General features: G+C 36.7%; 1 long non-coding RNA gene across 1 annotated transcript in view; it reads left to right on the top strand.

Annotated features, from left to right (window-relative positions):
- LOC115304144 overlaps window positions 1-22,543 on the top strand; it is a 41,145-nt gene that overhangs the window by 10,844 nt on the left and 7,758 nt on the right. The window contains exons 2-4 of the long non-coding RNA XR_003914322.1: window positions 17,252-17,277; window positions 18,314-18,345; window positions 21,055-21,136. This is a non-coding gene — a long non-coding RNA (uncharacterized LOC115304144). The remainder of the gene's footprint in view (window positions 1-17,251; window positions 17,278-18,313; window positions 18,346-21,054; window positions 21,137-22,543) is intronic.

Raw genomic sequence — 22,543 nt, 5'->3', positions numbered from 1 at the left:
CTCATTTGGGATGCTTTTTTTTTTTTTTTTTTGTAGATCAGATTTATTGGAGCCTGTCCAAGGAAAAATTTTAAAAATTATATTTTGGGTTTCAAAGTCTTTTAATATTATTTTTATATGTTTATTTATTTTGAGAGGGAGGAGGAGCAGAGAGAGAATCCCAAGCAGGCTCTGCACTGTTGGTGCAGAGCCCAACACGGAGTTCGATCTCACAAATCATGAGATTTGGCCTGAGCCAAAATCAAGAGACAGATGCTCAATGGACGGAGCCACCCAGGAACCCCTCTTAATCATTTTTTAAAAACTAAGATACTGTTGGTCTGCTGTAATGTTGGGGGTTTTGTTTACATTACTGAGCAACATGACCTGGGGCTTTATTGCCACATTGAATTAAAATCACCATCCATCCTACTGAATGGGGTTAAAGGATGTGGTGTTTTCATTCCAGGCTGCACATTAGTGTAAATGAGGGGTTTTAAAAAACCACTAATACCAGGGTCCCACTTTGGCATCACTCCTGGGAAGGACAGGGGGAGGGTCTAAGCACCTTTTTACAAACCCTTCAAGTGATCTGTGTAGCCAGGGTTGTGAACAATTCATTTGGCTGCTCTATTTGAACATCAGTATCAGTTCTGGAACCTCCTGAATTTGCTTAACTTTCCTTCTATGTACAGACATGGAATAATTCTTGCTAGATGGATATTTTCATCTCTATCAAATCTTGCTGTGCTGTAGACCCTAAGACCACCCTCGTCCGTGAATTCGATTTCTGCCGCAGACAATTAGAGATTGTATAACATGAGTCTCCTTGGACATCTTTAAGGAAATAAGCCACCCCTCTTCTGTCAGCAGTGCGTTTGATGCTATTTTGATCTGACTGAAAGACTTTGATGGACTAAGTTGCAAGGCATCCGGGTCCTCAGCTTGGGGAGGCTCATTTCTGAAACAACTATGTTTATTACATTTATGGCCACCAGGTGGCGGGCCAGATCCACTTAGTAACAATGCCGTCAATCGCCAAGGTTGTGGCTATTATTTTCCCATTTGTCACTAATGAAAGAGTGTGTCAACTTTCTATAATCAAAAACGATAATCCTAAGAAATATGAGAGATCATCTTGTTTATTGGTTGTCAACTTTTTTTTTTTCCGTAAGGGGAGATGCATTACACATTTTTAATTGTTATTCCAACTCTGGTGTCTCTTTAAGAATCTAGATAAACGCTAACACTCTTATCTCTGATAAATGGCAGTGTTCCTGCTGAAAAAATTAACAGTGATGTATATCTAAGAACTCAGGAAATAGAGGTCTAGTTTAGAGGAAACAATGTAACATAAATCTGTTCCCTCATTTGTTTTGTTTAAGCTACTTAAGAGGTAGGGAAAAAAAAAGTGGAAGACCAAATAAAGATTTATAAAAAGCAAAATGCTTTGTTTCACCTCTGACTTTTGCACCTCTGAAAGTATTTCCCTCTGTAAGAGGTGAAATTTTATTTGTGGACTATTGCAGTGATTCAAAAAGCACGTACCAGTTATAAATCCTTTTAAATGTCCCTCAAACTGATTTTGTTCTCATTTCCTCCACCTATGAAGGCTTAGAGGTTAATGAAGAACTTCCTTAGGCTAAAGTGGCTAGCAGAGGATGAGGCAGAGAAAGAAGGGAAAGGAAAAAGAAATCAACATTTTTAGCCTCTTTTCCCAAATGTGCTCTACTCCTTTGTTTAGATATTAAGCTTTTGTATAGGGATACAAAGAAAGACCAGAACCACATTTTGGTATTGCCTTAAAAAAGAAAAGGCTCTTTCCACAGTCAGAGAAGGATAACATGTTTTCACTCTTACGTGGATTTTGAGAAACTTAACAGAAGACCGTGGGGGAAGGGAAGGGGGGAAAAAATAGAAACAGGGAGGGAGGGAGGCAAACCATAAGAGACTCTTAAATACAGAGAACAAACTGAGGGTGGATGGGGGGTGGGGGGGAGGGGGAAAATGGGTGACCGGCACTGAGGAGGGCCCTTGTTGGGATGAGCACTGGGTGTTGTATGGAAGCGGATGAATCTCTACCCCAAAAACCAAGAACACATTTTACATACTGTATGTTAGCCAATTTGACAATAAATTATATATCTTTTTTAAACCTGTAAAAGACCTGTCAGTCATTAAAATATATCCAGTGTTTTGTCCAAAAAAAATAAAAAAGGCAAACAAAATACAAATTAAAAAATAAAAACAAGCTCTCTGCAGCCACAAAATATATACCTAAGTAATGTTTCTAATGTCCAAATCTAAAAGCGTTTGCACGTAGACAAGAGTAGCCCTCTGCTTATCTCTCTACGACATGCGTCATCTGTCAATTGCCCTCTCACTAATTAACCATGAACCACACCGGGTTGCATCTGCTTTTGGAACTATACTAAGCAATTTCCTGCCTCAGGACTCTGGAAATGCTGAACTGCCCCACTTAGTTCTCCGTTTGTCCTGCTTATTCTTAGCTTGTCTTAGCGTAAATGTTGCAATCTCTGATCACCCAATTAGTGATTGTCAGTTCCCTCCACTATTGATCTGAATCTCAAACCCTTTTTTATTTCCTTTATAACACTAATTGGAACTTGTATTTGTTTTATTTGGCTTTTTACTTAAATTTGGTAATTTCTTTTGTTAGGAAGAATATAGTCTCCATGAAGGCAGAGATCGTGTCTGTTTTTCATTCATACATTTTGTCACATGAATGTTTAATTTTTGTGCATGAAGTGGCACCTATTATGCCGTTAACCAAGCAGTAAATATTTACTAAAAAGCAACAGTGTCTCTTTAGAAAGAATTCCTCCTTCTAAAATTTTCTATATATGAATTGAGAAGTAAATAGTAAGGGTTTATACTCTTGAATCTGACCTAAGCAGATAATTTCAATTGAAGCTCAATGAAAAAGAAATTTGAGGGGTGCCTGGGTGGATCAGTCTGTTAAGCGTCCGGCCTCAGCTCAGGTCATGAACTCACAGTTCACAAGTTCAAGCCCCACATTGGGCTCTGCGCTGACCTCTCAGAGCCTGGAGCCTGCTTCAAATTCTGTATGTCTCTCTCTCTTTCTCTGCCCCTCCCCCACTTGTGCATGCTCTCTCTCTCAAAAATAAATAAACTTAAAGGGATTATATTAAAACAAAAATAAATCTAGAATTTTATAAATATGCCTATTAAATAAGCAGTATATATGGAAAAAAGAGAACTAATTGACCTAATGTATATTTGTGGAGCAAATACCACAGAACTAGAAACATCCTAGCCTAGAACCAAGATAATCTAGCATACATTAGTTTAACAAATATAGTGATGAATTGAAATTTGGTGAAATGAGTCAGAGTCAGTCCATTTGGGGCCTAAATTAGGGGGACTTTCCAATCTTAACGTGTGATTATAGTGACCTTTCCCGTCATTCGGTTGTGAAAATCTGACCTGACAAAAGACAACAATGAACCGTTTGAAAATCACATTTGTGATCTCTGGGTCTGAGATTTTTCCAGTTCGTTCCCCTGCGTAGGCCTTCAGATTTTTGAAAGCGAGTCTTGGCTACTCATCTAATTCTTGCTAAGTTGTTTAAGAAGTTCAGGAATTCTGGAATGCCTAACTGAGGAAACCAACCTCCTCCAAGGCTTTTCCTATTATCTTATTCCTGTTGTTTCTGCTGTAGCTAGTCACTTAACTGTTAGCATAATTTAACAAGATCCAAAGACATTTATTCAGCAGGCTTCTTACGGTGCCAATGGCCAAGGATAGTCAGGGGAATGCAGGACAGGTACTGTATTCACAGTATCTATTACATAACAGACAAGCTTGGTACTAAACAGAGGCACCTGTCTAACTAATCTCAGGTGTATGAGTTCTACGATCCCCAGGTACTATGAAGATAACAGGGAAATTGCTTTCTCTGTTGAGGCAACAGATTCTAAAAATAAAACCTGCTCTCTGGGGATACCAATTCAGCTGCACCATTTATTGTCTATTTGGTAGTGTGATCATGGGTTCTGACCTTGATAGTTGAACCCCATCTTTCTAGCCTTCTAGCATTACTGTAATGCACCTTCTGTAATAAAACTTATATTGTATTTATTTATTTAATTTCTAATGACTATTTTATTTTTTTAGAAATATAATTTGTCGAGTTGGCTTCCATACAACACCCAGTGCTCATCCCAACAAGCGTCCTCCTCAAGGCCCATAACCCATTTTCCCCTCTCTGCCACCCAGCCCCCATCCACTCTCAGTTCGTTCTCTGTATTTAAAAGACTCTTGTGGTTTGCCTCCCTCCCTCTCTGTAAAACTTATATTTTAATTCAGTCAAGTTTAAGTGAATTCATTTGCCTCCTCTAAAATTATGAGATCACACGGTCGTGTAAGCAATATGCTGGGGGTGTTTCTTGTGCGTCACTTATGTGTCCCGGAATGTGACCACCGAGGCCTGTGATTTAATATCAAGCATGTACATGCAGTTAGACACCCTGATCCAAGGGTCTGGAATAGTAATCACACAGTCAGAGAGGAGTGTTTAAGCACTGAAGGGTCTGCCAGCTGGGCTCACCCTCTTCTGTGATGGCCGCTGACTGGCATAATTGAGATTACATATGTAGGTTCCAAAGCCAGGATGCTTGTGTTCAAATCCCAGCTCCTTCACCTGCTGGCTGTAAAACTTTGGGCAAAATAAACATGCTCCCTGTGCTGGGTATGCCGTTTGGCAAATGGGGATACCTACAGCATCTACTTCAGAGTAGTTGTGGGCATTAGATATTTTACTACATGAAAAGTGGCGCTTGGAAAATACACAATAAATATCATTTTTTAATTGGGTCCTTTTGCTACATCTTGTCTTTTGTAAACTATTCTGCCTCATGCTACATTGCTTTGCTTAGGTTCACCATTGTAATTTGCTGTAGAAGAAAATGATCGAGGGTGAATTTTCAAGATGATCTGGGACACTCATCTCTGCTTTCTGAATGTCTTTCCCTCCCTCCATGTGTATTGTTCAGATTCATGTCATGATCCTATTGTTTACTACAATTTGCTCAATAGATCAGTCCTTCAAACATGTTCTCTGTACCCAGTGGCCAACGGGTACAAAAACAACACGTATTTTTGTATTCTTTAACTTTCTGTCACGAAAAGCAGTTTAAATGTTAAGTGGTGCAGAGACAGTAGGTTGATAAATTGCCCTGTTCTCATCACTCAGGTTCAACAAAAATTAACTCATTAGTCCAGATGAGTCCAAAACTCCAGATATCATATGATTTCTTCTGTAAAATTTCAGTTTAAATCTCTAAAAGCAAATGCATTTATTATATCATAATCTCTAGTCAACAATAAGTTCTTAATATCAACTATTATATTAGTTTTCACATTTTCTTGATGGTTTTATATTTTTAAGCAAACTAAATTGGGGTTCTTTAGTGGGACTGGGTGATATGTCTCTAGACTTGTTATCATTCTTCATTTAGACAATCCTTAATGTTGTTATTGTTGCCGGGGGGGACTGGACGGGGTTTTCTCCAGTCCTCACTTGACTGATGGCGTTTTCATATCGTTGTAGGACCTGTTCTTCTGTTTTCTCTATTTCCTGTCAATGAGCAGTCAGATCAATACTTGATTAGACTCGGATTTATTTTGTGAGAAAAAAGGCCCTACTACTTTATTATAAAGGTTGTGCTCTTGCACTGAAAGATATTTAACATCCAGTGTTTCATTTTTATAATGTTAGCAGCAATTGATGATCATGAACTCCATCCATGAACCCATTACATATAGCAAAATGATATTTTAATTTGATTATTCTCTATTTATTGGCTTAAATATTTCTATAGATAGCAATTTTGGGTCATCCGTCATGAGGTTAATTTGTCATGGTTTATACAGGAAACAGATAGCTGGAGAAATACTTGATCATCTCTTTACCAGTCATTTTAGCTAATAAGTAAGCTCAGTAGTGGAGGGATTTTTACTTTTATATAATCACAAAAGAAAATTAGGGCTTAGAGAAAAAGTTGCAAGAAGGATGCAAAGAATTAGTGGGTAGCCCTTACCACGAATCCCTCAAACGTTAACTAGGCAGACTCAAACAGGCCAGGAAGACTTTACTCAGAGCTATTACAGTCAGGAGAGTGATTAAATTCAGTCCCAGAGAAATAAAAAGTGGAAGAGTTTTTAAGCGCTGAGGTGGGCTACAGCAAAAGCATGGAGGACATTGGGGTGGGTCGGTCACTGTGATTAGGTTACCTGTGTTTGGACTTAGTGAATTAGGCCCCTGCCATCTCACAGAGACTAGAAGTAGGGCAGCTATTTTTTTTGATAACATTTCAAAAGGATGCCTCCTAAGTCAATCGGGACTTAGCAAGGGCTGCGAGAGGAATTACATCTCAAAGAAGCTGAGAAAGAATTTACAATTGCAAATTTTCTAAAATAAATGCTGTAAGCAAATGGGGAGGACAGAAACCTGTATAGGCTGGAAGGGTGACCATCTCACAATTTCTAGTCAGACGTTAAGTAATGAGAAAATGCGAGACAAGTGATGATTTTAATTCCTTGCTCCACTCTCCATTTTGATATGCCCTCGAAAGCGTTGACTATGATCTTTGCAGTGGCACTTGGATTGTCAGTACTGTGCTGACTTTCTTTTACTCATGTAGAATAAGCATATGCTTTTATGTTTTATGGTGGCATTAACAAAATCATCCATCAACCTTAACTAAAACTCATTACACAGACCCATCGTCACTTGCCCCAACCTTGACAAGTACAGGAAGACACTTTCAATTCCCTCCTCTCACAAAACAACCAAAACATTATCCACTCCACTCTCCACTGGATAATGAACGATGTACTCATCTTAAAATGAAGGATAGTGGACAATGTGTAAGATGGGGTGTTATTTTCCTGATCAGTGCTTGACTCTGTCTAGTAAAAATGTTACAAAGTGAGATATCTCCCTAAGGAAAGAGATGTGCGGCTATAGATGACGTGACCTGGAACATTGATCTTGTTAGGAATTCTCATTGGAAGAGGTTTTATGAACCAGAGTTGAGGAGAATGTGACTTCAAAACACAACGTTTCCATCTTTATTTTGGTAAACATATGATTAACTAATAAATTCCAGCAAGCACGTGGGACTAAAATAAGGTGTTAATACCTCGTGCAAGAGCTTCAAAGAGCTTGGCTTCTCCCTTCGTTCCTGCGTCAGTGTGGTGGAAACCGCTGCTTCGTGTGAACTGTCAGTGGGTTTCAGGCTTCTCACACTGAAATAGACAAACAACAGTGGCAAATAAGTCGCTTCTTGGCGACCAAAAGCTCAGGCAATTTTCTGAAGATCAGTGATATGGTTCTGAACTCCCCTAGCCACGGGATTTAGGGGAAATTTTATGTGTCATAAAACCTTGTAGTCTACAATTTCACTGTTAAAACTTGACCATAAAAGAAAAAAAAAGGCATGCAAATTCCTGAAAAAAAAGATCAGGCAGCAGCTTCAGGACTGAAAACCAGAAATTAATTACTCAATTACTAAATGCCTATCTGGGTCAAGGACTTACAAACAAGCATTTGTAGCCAATACACCTATTTACTCACTATTAGGAGGTTTCCAGCCCTAGAAACCAGAAATAAAGCCAGTAATAAAGATGACAAAAAAGGACTGATTACCAGGAAACTCAATTACATTGAAGGAACCCATACTCTTCCCACAAAGTGTTAATCTATTATTGATTTAATTTAAATATACCCTCTAGTGATAATGCTTAATTGATCATGGTATGCCTGGCTTTATATTAAGCATTTGCATGCATTAGTTCATTAGGATCTTTGTCATAACACAATGAACTACATCACCTTGCTTTCTATATTTTACATATGAAGACACTAAGGATTAAAAATTAGTGTGTTTGGGACACCTGGGTGGCTCAGTCAGTTAAGTATTGATTCTGGATTTTTGTCTCAGGTCATGATCTCACAGTTTGTGAGCTTGAGCCCAGCGTCTGGCTCTGGGCTGACAGTGTGGAGCCTGGCCGGGATTCTCTCTCTCTCCCTCTCTTACTGCCCCTGGCCTGCTCATGCTCACTCTCTCTCTCTCTTTCAAAATAAATAAACTTAAAAAATTAGTATGCTCAAATTCACCAGGCTAATAAATTGCAAGAGTTCATCATCTGAGAAAGGTTTGTTTTGCTCCAGATTGATAGGCACACAGAAAGACAAGATGCATAATTACATTAATTTTCACCTCAATTATGCCAGGAATTTGGTAGTTCTCTTGTTGAATTTAGCTGTGTAAACAAGCATGCATGTATTATGTGGGTATTGATTATTTAATCATCAATTGCTGCACAGATACCTGTCCATATTCTCACTGAGCCAAAAATATACATTTTGGCATATAATGAAACTTTTGCTATAACCAAAGTGTTTTTAGAAGTGTCAGCATGCTTTCATTATGTGCCTTATTTCCTAGTTTCTTTCTTTCCCTGTGTTCCATGTGTTTGAGGAACACATATCTATTTTCTAAACAACCAACCCTCCCGTTGTCTATATTAGAATTTTGTGAAACTTTTTGACGTAACACATTTCACCTGATTATCATATTGTCATCGAGTGGACCAATTTTGTGATTTCTTTAGAATTTATTTAAAGTTAACTTTTTTTTTTGCCTGAAGTGTATGTTGCTCCCTCCTTTTACAGTTCTCTGTGTGTATGAGCGTGTGACAAGGAAGCTGTGACAAGAAAGATGTAAGTGCAAAGTTGTCACTTTAGTCTAAATGAAGAAACTGTAAGGATTTTCCCATTCAATATAGATGAACTTACCATAAAATTACCAGGGGGTAAAATTATAAAACATATCATATCTCTCTTTTAAGAGCTCAATACAGTGGAAAGACTAATAAAGACATACCAATCATAATGCATTGCAGTAAAATGATATAATGAGGTGTGCACAACATATAGAGTGTTCAAATCATCCTTCTTGGGTCCTAATAAACCCTGTAGTGTAGTTTTTCAGTTTAGTGATCGTATGCTTTAGCTTGGTGACTTCTCTTTGGTATTTTCTTATATTTTCTATCTCCTTGTAGAAGTTCTCACTGTGTTCATCCATTCTTTTCCAAGTTCAGTGAGCATCTTTATGACCATAACTTTGAATTATCTATCATATAGATTCCTTATCTCTCTTCCACAAAGGTCTTTTCTGAAGTTTTATCTTGTTCTTTTTTTGGGGCATATTCCCGTTTCCTCATTTTGTTTGATTCTCTGTGTTTGTTTCCATATATTAGGTGAAACTTTCCCTGTCTTGACTCTTCAGTCAAGACTCTCCGAGTCATCAAAGTGTGGTCTCGTGTAAGAAGTGAAACTTCTCATTCAACCTTGCCCTAGCTCTTGATTGTCTCTCAGACCTTTGTGAAGGTCTAAGCAAGCTGATTTTTTCTTGACAGGTTCTTGTTGTGAAGGATGTGCCAAGACCTGTCGGTGTTCCAAAGGGGGGATCTCATTTAGCACCTCGTTTCAGGCTGATTGGAAGTCAGACCTTCAGCCAGGTTTCAGCTCTTTTTCAGAGAGAAATGAAATGTTCCATATGTAGCCATAGATTCAGTGTGTCCATGGGAGGTGAGTTCAGGACCTTGCCATGCCATGGTCTTGAACTTCTCCCTGACTACTTCAAAAATAATGTAGAAACAATCTGTGGCCTGTAGAGAAAAGCCTTTCATGTCATGTACTAAGTTTAATTTGCACTATAGGCTTTGGATATCCAAAAAGTATATTTGGTGGTACTTAATAAAGATTACAGTTTGTGAATTTATTATGCATGTATTCTCATTATAGAACATGTCAAAGTACAGAAAAAGAGGAAAGAAAATTAGAAATAATCTATATCCTATATACTCTGTCCTTGGCCCTTTAAATATAGCAGATTCACTCATGGAAACCAACTTTGGATATTATGCAGTCAGCCAGCTTGACTACCAGACCAGTTACCCCTGCTATTATTTCTTTCATGTTCAAATTTCATACAGTGGCTACAATGGCAAGACCTCTCTCTTTGGGGAATTAATTGGGCCTTTCTTGTGTATTCCTTCTTGCAAGTGTGAAAGAAGTCATGCGTGCAATATCATTCAGTAGACAAAATATTGGCGTGCAATATCATTCAGTAGACAAAAATTTATATTTCCTTTTATTCTGCAATTGTATGTTATAAAACTGATCACCAAATGGAATATCGATAGAACATGTACTTTATCAAATCATTCATAGAATGTACAAACTTTTTTAAAGAGAATGTTGATGTGGGGCACCTCAGTGCCTCAGTCGCTTAAGTGTCCAACTTCAGCTCAGGTCATGATCTCAGCTCATGAGTTCAAGCCCCATGTCTGGCTCTGTGCTTGGGCTCAGAGCCTGGAGACTGCTTCAGATTCTGTGTCTCCCTCTCTCTCTGCCCCTCACCCACTCATAGTCAGTCTCTCAGAAATAAATAAACATCAAAAAAAGAGAAAATGTTGATGAGAGTTTTTCTTTCTTTTTTCTGCATCTAACTATTTTTCACATATGTGTGTGACTCTGACTTGGAATAGGGACTTGGATTGAAGTTTATCTTCAATAGTCCATTAAGTTGAGAATCATCATCTCGTTATGTCCATAATATTTTCCATAATAATTTTCTACATATTTCTGCTAAGCTGATAGCAATTGCATTTGAAATTTGTTTAGCTTTTATCTCACTGAGATTTTTATATTTCTAATGTCATTTAAAGAATCAGAGCAGCTTATTGAAGTGCCATTTAGCTAGCTAATGTTTACGATTTAAAAAAAAACCTTCTTATCCAAGTGGGTGTGTTTACTTCATTTTGCCTTATTTCATAGTTCAATTAATTCAAAAACTGAAGTTTACTCTTTCTCACATTTGTCATCAAAAACACAATTTTTATACAATTTTGTTAGATAGCTTAATAGATTTACATGTTAGACTTGACATAGTATTTTGCTTTTTAAAAATTTATTATACTTAATTTTTATAATATATTTGCCTCACTTTCATATTTTCATCTCATTAATCTATATCAATTAGTCTAAGATAACATCTCTCATTTCAGGATGTGTCTTAAAATATATGGAGTCTTAAAATCACTGTGGGTCAGAAGACAGGTGCTCTGTCTTTGTAATTGTGTGCATACACCTGACCTTCATCATTGCTGGGATACATCGTGTGCCCTGCATATTTTAGTCACCAGACTACTCAAGAATGGAATATAAGACATCTTTTTTCTATAAAATTTTTACTGACAATTTTGACAGAATTTTCACAGATCAAGTAATTATTAGCATAAAGTCTGCATAATGAGCATCGGAAGCTAGGAAGAAAGTCATTAGAGACAGTAGATGGCACTCTTTTAGGAAATGCTCTAAGACTTTTGTTCTTAGTAGCACAGAGGACACTGTTGTGTTGAGACAATTCTGATGACAGCAAGCACATTTACTTTACTTTACTGATGCTAACAAACTATTTCAAGATTTTATTTTGTATAAGTTTTATTGTATGAAATGAATTATGATATTTAAGTATATCTTTTATTGAAGTTGGTATATTTCTTTTATTTGAAACACAAACTTTTTTAATGTTTTATTTATTTTTGAGAGATTGAGAGAGAGAGAGAGAGAGAGAGTGTGTGTGTGAGCAAGAGAGGGACAAAGAGAGAGGGACACACAGAATCGGAAGACAGGCTCTAGGCTCTGAGCTGTCAGCACAGAGCCCGATGCAGGGTTCGAACCCACAAACTGTGAGATCATGACCTGAGCTGAAGTCGGACACTTAACTGACTCAGCTACTCAGTGTCCCTTAAACACAAACTTTAGTAGAATTCATTATTATTCTGTTACCATATATATAATATATAGTATATATATGTATATATACACATATATATTTCAAGTTTTTATTTATATTCGAGTTAGTTAACTACAGTGTAATATTAGTTTCAGGTGTAGAACCTAGTGATTCATCTCTTACATACAATACTCAGTGCTCAACATAACAAGTGCCCTCCTCCTTACCATCACCTATTCAACCCTCCCTCTGCTCACCCCCCACTCCCCCCAGCAATCCTCAATTTGTTCTCTGTAGTCAACAGTCTGTTTTCCAGTTTGGCTCTCTCTTTTTCCCCTATGTTCATCTGTTTTCGTTTCTTAAATTCCACAGATGAGTGAAATCATATGGTATTTGTCTTTCTCTGATTGACTTATTTCACTTAGCATGACACTCTACCTCCATCCACATCACTGCAAATGGCAATATTTCATTATTTTTGATGGCTAATATTCTATTTTGTGTGAGTGTGTGTGCATGTGTATGTAACCTCTTCTTTATCCACTCATCAGTTGATGGACATTTGGGCTCTTTCCGTAGTTTGGCTATTGTTGATAATTCTGTTTTAAACATTGAGGGGAGGTGTATACCTTCAAATCAGTATTTTTGTATCCTATGAGTAAATGCCCAGTAGAGAAATTCCTGGATCATAGGGTAGTTCTAATTTTACCTTTTTGAGAATGTCCATACTGTTTTCCAGAGTGGCTGCACCAATTTGCATTCCCATCAACTGTGTAAGAAGGGTTCTTTTTCTTTGCATCCTCTCTAACACCTGTTGTTTTTCTGTGTTGTTAATTTTAGCCATTATGACTAGTGTGAGGTGATATGTCCTTGTAGTTTTGATTTGTATTTCTCTGATAATGAGTGATGTTGCTTGTTTTCATTCTTGTTTTCAGGACTTTCACCATTGAATATGATCTCAGCTGTGGGCTTTTCATATATGGATTTTCATGTATTTCCTTCTATTTTTAGTTTGTCAACTTCTTCATCATGAAGAGGTGTAGAATTTTGTCAAATGACTTTTTCTGCATGTTGAGATGATTGTGTGATTTCCCCCTTCAGTCCGTTAATTTGATATATCATCTTAATTCAATTTCATATGTTGAACCATTCTTGCTTTTCATGAATATATCTTACTTGAAGTGTGTGTAGTCTTTTATTTTTATTTTTTAATATTTTTTAATGTTTATTTTTGAGAGAGAGAGAGAGACAGAGAAATAGAGACAGAGACAGAGAGTGAATGAGAGAAGGGCAGAGAGAGAGGGAAACACAGAATCTGAAGCAGGCTCCAGACTCTGAGCTGTCAGTATAGAGCCCAATGCAGGGCTCAAACCCCAGACCATGAGATCATGACCTGAGCCGAAGTCAGTTGCTTAACCAACTGACCACCCAGGTGCCCCAAGTGTATAATCTTTTTAATATGCCACCGAATTTAGTTTGCTAGTATTTTATTGAGGGTCTGTGATGGTTAATTTAATGTGCCAACTTGATTGGGCCATGGCATGTTCAGATTCAATGTTATTTCTAGGTATGTCTTGGAGGGTGAATCTCTGAATGAGTTTAGCATGTAAATCTGTGAGCTCTGTAAGGTAGATTTGCCTCCACAATGTGGGTGGTTATCATCCAATCTCTTGAGGGGCCTGATTCAAATGAAGAGTGGAGGAAGGAAGGATTCATTCCTCTCCAGCCTACCTGTTAGAGGTGGAACCTCAGTCTTCTTTTGCCCTTAGCCTGAGATTTACATTATAAGCTTCCCTGGTGTGTAGACCTTCATACTTGGTCTGGAGCTACACCCACTGGCTCTCCTGAATTTCCAACTTGCAGATGGTAGATCATGACAAGGCCTTAGATGGATCCCACTTCTCAAGCTTGAAGGTCTCAGGCTCTATAAGCACACGAGCGAATTCCCATCCTATTGATTCTATCCTATTGGTTATGTTTCTCTGGAGAGCTCTGACAAATACAGATTTGGGTACCAAGAGTTGTTCTTGAGGAAGAGGATTTTAAGGATGAGTTTTCTGAATTGGTTTTGGAGTTACTGGAATTGGTTCTGTAACTTGATTGGGTTTGAAGATGCCTAGACTCAGGGTGCCTGGGTGGCTCGGTTGGTTAAGCATTAGATTCTTGATTTTGGCTCAGGTCATGGTCTTATGTTTGTGAGTTCAAACTCTGTGTGGGGCTCAGCTTTGACAATGGGGAGGCTGCTTGGTATTCTCTCTCTCCTCTCTCTCTCTCTCTCTGCCCTTTCCCTCTGCTCTCTCTTAAAAAAAAATAGATAAATTAAGGTTCCTAGACTCTATTTTCAATAGTAAGGAGAGCACTGTTCGTCCATGGTATGATCATGCGATAGACATATGCAAAACAACTGCATTGGATATTCTAAGCAACCACGGAGAAGAAACAAGGAGCTGAGGGACTCTGCATATGATACTTTCAAACATTTTGAGAAACTAATGATTATAATGATGTTGACCAGTTGCTCCTAATGTCACTGGAATAAGTGATAAAATAAAAAGATATGCCTAGTAGTTTAATTTATTTCTTTCTTCTTTCTTCTTTTTCTTTCTTTGTTTGAGAGAGAGAGAAAGTGAGAGCAGGAGAGGAGCAGAGGGAGAGAGAGAGAATCTTAAGTAGGCTGCACACTCAGCATGGAGCCCGATGAGGGGTTCGATCCCATGATCCTGGGATTATGACTTTAGCTGAAATCAAGTGTCAGATGCTCAATTGACTGAGCCACCATGCACTCCAAGGGCTCAAACTTTGAGCTTGACATCTGGGTTGCCACCTCCACCACACCAGGCCATGTCATATCAGGGAGATGAGGACAACACTTTCTACTGGTCTGAATGTGGCTTTTTCTTACTTGGCATTCTGTTGGTGGCTATAGATCTTTGTTTCTGAGAGCACCTATAAAGTTATTTTAGCCAGTCTATAATCATTCTTCTCAATATTTTTATGGGGGAAACAAGAGCCTGGAACTTCCTAGTTTGCCATTTTGTTGACATCACTCCAACTCTTTCCAATTGTGTATGATGCGTATATTTTGTATCTGTCACCAAAATACTTTAAAAATCTTGACTTTTTCTACTTTACATTATAAATATTTTTATGGTTGTTGAGAAACAGACTTATTAACTTGCCAGGTAACTTAGTGAATCCAGCTCAGGTAGATGTTCCCTGCCACCTAATTCCCTCTATAAACATATGAATCCTGAGGCAGTCAGAGGCCCCTCCCTGCTATGCACACAATAGTGTGTGCAGTTATGCTCAGTCCAAGCTCATCTTTCTTGGGCCTGACCAAAGTCTGTGGCACCATGTGTTTATTCTGAGTTTTCCTATGCCTTGTTTCCTGTATCATTTGTGGTATTTGTCCTATCACTAGACAGTTTGTTCCCATTATTGGACACAAACTCTTTCCTGAGATAAGAATCTTTTGAAAGTAGAGCAAATTGTGTCCAGCCACTTTAAGATGGGAGGCATCTTCTTTTGAGGGAATAATTGTGGGATATTCAGCCTAAATAGACTAGTTAATGATAAAGTGATAATGGGTGTTATACCTGAGGACTACAGAATCCAGCTGCAGTAGATTTATTGAAAACAGAAATTGAGGTAAATATGCTTGAAACATCAGCTATTGAAAGAGTTGGAGGAATCAATTACAGTAAAACGTTGGTTTATAGAAAACATGCCTGTAATCCAAAGCACTTGTGTATCAAAACAATTTCAAGAACCATTGGCTCAGTTGTGATCATGTGATGTTTGGCATCACATAGTACTCGTATTGCAAGACATTGCTTGTTTATCAAGGAAAATTTGTTAGAAATGTTTGCTCATCTTGCAGAATATTCACAGAACAGGTTACTTGCAATCCAGGGTTTTACTGTACTACCTTTGGCATGAAGACAAACCAGTCTTTACAGAAACAGATATGTCTCACAGGAAGGAAATAGGGCAAAAGAGACTGTGGAAGTTTATTTTAGGCCTTCAGTTGAGACTGAAAAAAATGGAGAGCAAGAATAGAATAAAGATGAAACTTCTTAATGTGGTTTCCTCAGAAAACTACATGGCTCTTTTGTTAGAAAAAGAGGTTGAAAATATCATGGGTTACCAAACTGTATAGATAGATATAGATACATATATAGATACAGATATAGATATAGATACAGATATAGATATAGGTATAGATATCTGAAAGAGCCCTGGAATAAGTGATTCAGGAAGAACTATGAAGAAGTCGAGGAAATCTAAATCGTTTTTAGGAAAAGGCCAAAGGAACAGAGGTAAATAAACGTAGTCTGTGAGCCAGACTAGTTGACAGCAAAAGGGAAACATAAGAAAACTGTGACTCAGAGGCGCTTGGGGATGCTTTCGCTTTAACATTGAGAATCAGTCATTCTCATTCTCCAACATCCACCCCCAGTCCATTATGGGCCTCTGAATAGCCTGAAAATACCCAAGAAATACGGTTGACGTTTTGTTTGAAATCCTGCATCTTTGTCTAAAAATGATTCTGATATTAAATCTCTTCCTTTACTGACTTCATTGAATATAATCCTACTAATTATTCCATTAAATTATTATTCCATTAATTGAGATATATCCCTTCACTATATACATAGTTATATAATATTTTGTCATTATTTTAGTGGTTATCCTGAAAATCCCGACATGTGTCCTTGACTTATTAATGTCCAGTATAAATAGTCGCTTTACCTCTTCCTAGATGCTGTAATAAACTTAAAGCCTTTCAATTCCATTCATCCCACTTTGGTTTAATTGCTACACATACAGTGTTCTGTAATTTGACACAATTGTAAACCATAGATATTATTAATGCTATGGTTTCATATAATCACTGTTCCGACTTATACCCACATTAACTTACTTCATTGCCCTTTATCTTGAATCTTTGGTGTTCCATTTGGAATAATTGTCTTACATTTAAAGAACATTATAGTTTTTATCTTTAGTGCAGACCTAAGGTAATAATTTTTTCTTCTAAATATCTTTAATTATTTCCTTTTTACCTATAAAATATGATTATGCACTCATGATTCTTTTTTTAATGTTTATTTATTTTTGATAGAGAGAGAGACAGAGCATGAGCAGGGGAAGGACAGAGAGGGAGGGAGACACAGAATCTGAAGCAGTCTCCAAGCTCCATGATGTCAGCAGAGAACCCAACATGGGACTCGAACTCACAAACTGTGAGATCATGATCTGACCCAAAGTCGGTTGCTTAACCGAGTGAGCCACCCAGGCACACCCATACTCATATGATTATTATATATTTAACATATTTTCTCTAGGAATATAATTTTAGTATGACAACTATCTTTCAGTAAACATATAGCTTTCATGTTTTCTTTGTCTTTTTATAGGTTAGCTGTCAATTGCTCATTTGAAGGTAAATTCTTTTTTTTCTGACTGCCTTTAAACTTTTTTACCTGTTTTGATTTTCAGCAAGTTACATGATACACATAACTTTGTTTTCACTTTGTTCACCCTCCTGAGGTTCATAAGGCTTTGTTAGTATACAATTTGATGTCCTCTGTCAGTTTTGGAACGTTCTCAGACATCATCTCTTCCACTCTAAGTTATGGAGAAATTGTGATTTACAAAAAGCACACTGTGAGGTCACCATTAGGAAACATTACCTTAGCAAACTCATTAATCTTTACCTATGTTTGTTTTTACATGTTTCCTAAAGGAGTTACTCATGATCTGTATATTCAAGTTTAGTTTAAAGCCCAGGGTGTGGATGAGATGAGAGCAGTGCCATTGGGGAAGACTTTCAGGTGTCCATTGCTAAAAATTACTCGAGGTGGAGGTCAGCCTCAGTAGAGAGGAGTGTTGTAGTTAAGAGAGTGCCTTCCAAGAGCACCATATAAAAATTGTCAGCATATAGGACACAAATTTGTTATTGTGGATATAGATTGAAATCTTTATTAAAGACAGTAAAACTTGAATGCAGTGCAAAAGGAGAAACAATATAAAGTTAACAACCATATATTGGAGGAGAACAAAAAAGGAAGATCTATATTCTTTAGACTTGCTAGAGTCTACTAAGGGGGAAATCCCCTCTATTAATCCTTTTTATTCAAATTCCAAAGAAAAATTAGTATAAAAACATCACTCCTCATGAACAGCTGTTACAATATTTGATTCTTGAAAGTTCTTTTTCTCATGTGTTTCTTTCTGAAAGATACATACAGGGGAGAAAAATGTAAATCTGCTTGTATGAGTGACTATTTCCAACAACAGTAATGTTCTTACAACTTGCTTCAATACGATTTATCGTTTTGGGGTTAGCATAGCATAATGATTAATGCTCATGATCTCTAGAGCAAAACTATCATGGCTTAAATCTTGTTTCTAATTCTTACTAGCTGCATAATCTTGGAAAGTTTACTCATTCTCTCTGGGTCTTGGTTTCTTCTCAGTTTCTGGGCCTCAGTCATATGACAACAGCAATGTAAGTACTGTCTCATAGGATTATTGGGGGCACTACAAGCTTTAATGTGTGTGATCACTCAAAAATTACTAAGAAAATTAGAAGCAATTAGTAAACAGTAGCTATTTGTTAGATGCCAATCGTGACCAGACTCCCTTTAGTTTGCATGTCTTATGTGATCCGTCCCACCCATTTATTAAATAATTATTGTTTTGATATGCAAATATATTTAAAATTTAAAAGTCATATAATCATAAGTCCATTTTTTAATACTTTCAGTTTGATTGAGATCTCCACTTATAATATGTTGAGTTTGGCATGCTTGAAAAAACAGAAGATATTGAAAAGTCTATTTACAATTATCTTCTGTGTAAGAAAGCATGGGAATGAATATCATGCCATACACTTCCAAGTCTCCCTTGTTATTTGTCTTGATAAGACTGGAACTCAGTACTTCAGAACAATTTCCTTGCTGCCAAGATTGTGTTTTCAGCAGAAGTAAAATACCAATTTTCTTCAGAGAAAGACAGTTACCTTGACAAACAAAAAGTACATGCATGAAGATAACATTATCACCCTTGCTTACTCGATGTATTGTAATTTTTGCATTGTTGTTTTCAATTATCCTTCTTAATTTCAAGAGTTATATGAGATTTTTTTCTGATAAGTATGCCCTAGCGATCTAACTTTGATCTTATGTTTATTAATTGCACATGTACATCTAGATTAAAACAGCTCTATGTGATGGAGAGCCTTCCATTTGAATCCAATACATACCTCTGCTTTGCTATATGACTTTGCAATGCACACTGTCATTGTCATAGGACATCAGAACGTCTTCCAGACAACGAGCTGAAATTCATAAAATTTGCAAAGGAAAACATATTTTAAGACTGTTATCGTTTTCAAACAGTGTTGCAAATAAAATAGAAATCTAAAATTCTTCAATACAACTTCTCCATTCATGTTTTTTATTCCTGAGGAATAAGTTGTAAATTATCATTGGCAAGTAATGGATCTTAAAGTATTAAAGTATGATATTAAAGTATGAACAGGGGGTGCTCAGTCGGTTAAGCATCTGACTTGATTTCAGCTCAGGTCATGATGTCACAGCTCTCGAGACTGAGCCCTGCATCTGGCTCTTTGCTTATGGGTGGAGTCTCCTGGAATTCTCTTTTTATGCCCCTCCTCTGCTCACACTTGCTCTCTTTCAAAATAAATAATTTTTTTTTTTGGAAGTAGGAACTTTTACTTATGACGTAGTTCTGAGTTAATGACTGGTGCTTTGATAATTGTAAGTTTGTACATCTCATTGATGCCATTCTAAGCAGTTAGTAAACCTGGACAGTCAGGATATAATGAAATAAGCCATATTCAAAGCAGACACCTTTGCCATGGCACACACCCAGTCAGCCACAAAGTACTGTCTATTCTATCACTACATTGCTTTATATATATATTTATTTATTTATATATTTATATATATTTATAAATATATATATCTGTTCTCTTCCTCACAGTACTACAATCTTTTTCTTTTATGTTTATATTGAGCTATTATAATATTCTACACTGTCTCTAGCTCTGCCTCAGTTCTCACTTGTCACTATTTTCTTCAAAATGTCTCTAGTTAACACCTCCAATGCACGGCTTGAGTAATGCTTTTCAACTATCTGCAGAGACTATCAATTGTTTATATGCTAAATTTCAAATTCATTCAAATAAAAAGTTGACAAAATTATGTCATTTTTCTTCACAGCTCCATTTGTAACCATCTTCAAGTATGAAACCTTTAACCCGCATCATTTCACATTGATGTCTTTTTGTTTTATTTTGAAGGCCCTGGCACCCCAGATGACATACCTTGAATTAAAAAAAAATCAGGATGTCTGGGTGACTTTGTCAGTTAAATGTCTGACTCTTGATCTCAGCTCAGGTCATAATTTCATGGTTCTGAAATTAAGCTTCCCTGTCAGGCTCCACGCTGTCAATGTGGAGCCTGCTTGGGATTTTCTCTCCTCTCTCTCTGCCCCTTTTCTCTCTCTCTCTCAAAATAAATAGATGAACTTTTAAAAAATAATAAAAATAAGAGTGAGTGAATGTTCCTAGCTTAAATTTATTTAAGTCTGAATGGCTCTGGTTACTTCTAAGAGATTTGAAAACTCACACATATTGTAGTGAAAATCTTTCTGCCTGAGTGCTTTATCAAGATTTGATCCCAGTTCAGTTACAAAATCATGAAGCTTGGTGGACATAGAATTTCAGCTGGGTCCAGTACAGACTCATATCACCCTGACTTTAAGTTCTCTGGACCTTATTCCTCCAGCGTGAATCCCCAAAGCATTACTGGACTCATGGGAATCAATATAATAAATATTGTTGGGTCATTGTGTTATCATACCACTTAAAGTATTAAAGTTGAGTATTTTTCTAATGCTAATGGTAAAGAAGAAAGTATTAACATCAACTTTCCATTTCCTCAAATTTTTGTCTTCCATATTTGTAAACTGGATTATTCCATATTTTAAACATATTCTCCTATGAAGGATGCTGCCAGTCACTGATTTGAAGTTAGTTGAATACAGACCTACAACTTTTCTATCTTGTTTAAAATGAGAAGCCACATAATTAAGCTACATTTTAACATATCATTGAATAAACAAGCTATACTTAACTAAATTTTCTGCCAACCACCTTCTTGTTTATTTACAAAGTTTCCCTCCATTTCAGTCCTATGGTTACTCATGCCTTGTTCATTTATACTGAAGCCTTAACCCCCAGGAAGATCTTCCTTCTGATTGGTAATTCACAGGTAAGATTAGCTATTTGACATAAGAAAATGCTTTTACTGGTTCACCTGCTTCTCTCTTCTCTCTTGCTTATGAAGACAAAGTTTGCTGATAGTAAAACGAAAGAAAAAGTTTGTAATTACTAGGATATTTCACCAATTTATTTTATTTATTTCATTCACAAGTTAAGTATTCTATATGTAAATTATATTGGTGCTTTTATGACTTTTGCAGGGTATGGTAATCAAAAGAGTATGTGTAATTGCTATAAAGCACAGCTTGGTCCTTGCAATGAAACTAAGTCTTCTATACTTAGTGATAATTTTAAAGTAGGCTATAAGTAGGGAGCCTGGGTGGCTCAGTCGGTTGAGTGTCTGGCTTCAGCTCAGGTCCTGATCTCGCCGTTCATGGGTCTGAGCCCCGCGTCGGGCTCTGTGCCGACAGCTCGGAACCTGGAGCCTGCTTCAGATTCTGTGTCTCCCTCTCTCTCTGACCTTTCCCTGCTCACGGTGTCTCTCTCTTTCTCTCCCTCTCTCTCAAAAACAAATGAAACATTAACAAGAATTTAAAAAAAAAGAAATGTGGCTTGTGCAGATGGGGAACTGAATTAAAAAATAAATAAATAAAATGGGCTGCTTAACAGTACAATGTCATAGAGGAGTGCCCGTCAGAATCCTAGGCTATACTTTCTTTATTTTATACTTACTACTAGGTCTGCCACACCCAAATACAGCTTCTTCATTTCTAGAATATAATGCTTTTTCTTTTTAAATTATTTTCTCTTATACACAAGTAATACATGAATGTATTTATTTTACCAAAAAATGAGTAAGTGTATATATACACTGTAAAAAGTAAGAAAGATTCCCTTTCATAATCTCTCCAATACCACTTACTTCAGCAAAGAGAATTGCTGTAAATAGCTTTGTATATATCATTCTGGTTGTTTTCAAGTTATTTACATGTCTAAATACTCTTTAATATTACCATCTTCTGTATTAATAAGTTATTGCTTGCTTTCATAGTAATAATTGTTTCCATACTGACAGGTCATTGTATTTCTGACTTCTTGTGTGAATTTATATATGTGTATGTGTTTGTATGTATACACATATACTTCATCCTTATTTTTTAAAGAAGCTTGATAATTTCATACACCAAATGTGTATGATAGTGTTCACTATCCATATATTAACCCAAACCTATTGTTATCTAATATAAGTCATCTGAAGAGCCTACTACACGTATATATGTAAAATATATATTATATGTATATATAAAATATATACACACACACCACAGGTACGATCATGCATATGATTTTATTATTAGGTTGTTTTTTCTTGTTTTGATATATTTATTTTATACTAGAACTATAATATTACTTAAACTTTATAACTTTATAGACTTCTTTGATATCTGACAAAGCT

This window comes from Suricata suricatta, chromosome 10 (assembly GCF_006229205.1).
Source record: "Suricata suricatta isolate VVHF042 chromosome 10, meerkat_22Aug2017_6uvM2_HiC, whole genome shotgun sequence".
Lineage (NCBI taxonomy): Eukaryota > Metazoa > Chordata > Mammalia > Carnivora > Herpestidae > Suricata > Suricata suricatta.
This window is presented reverse-complemented; position numbering and strand designations above follow the sequence as displayed.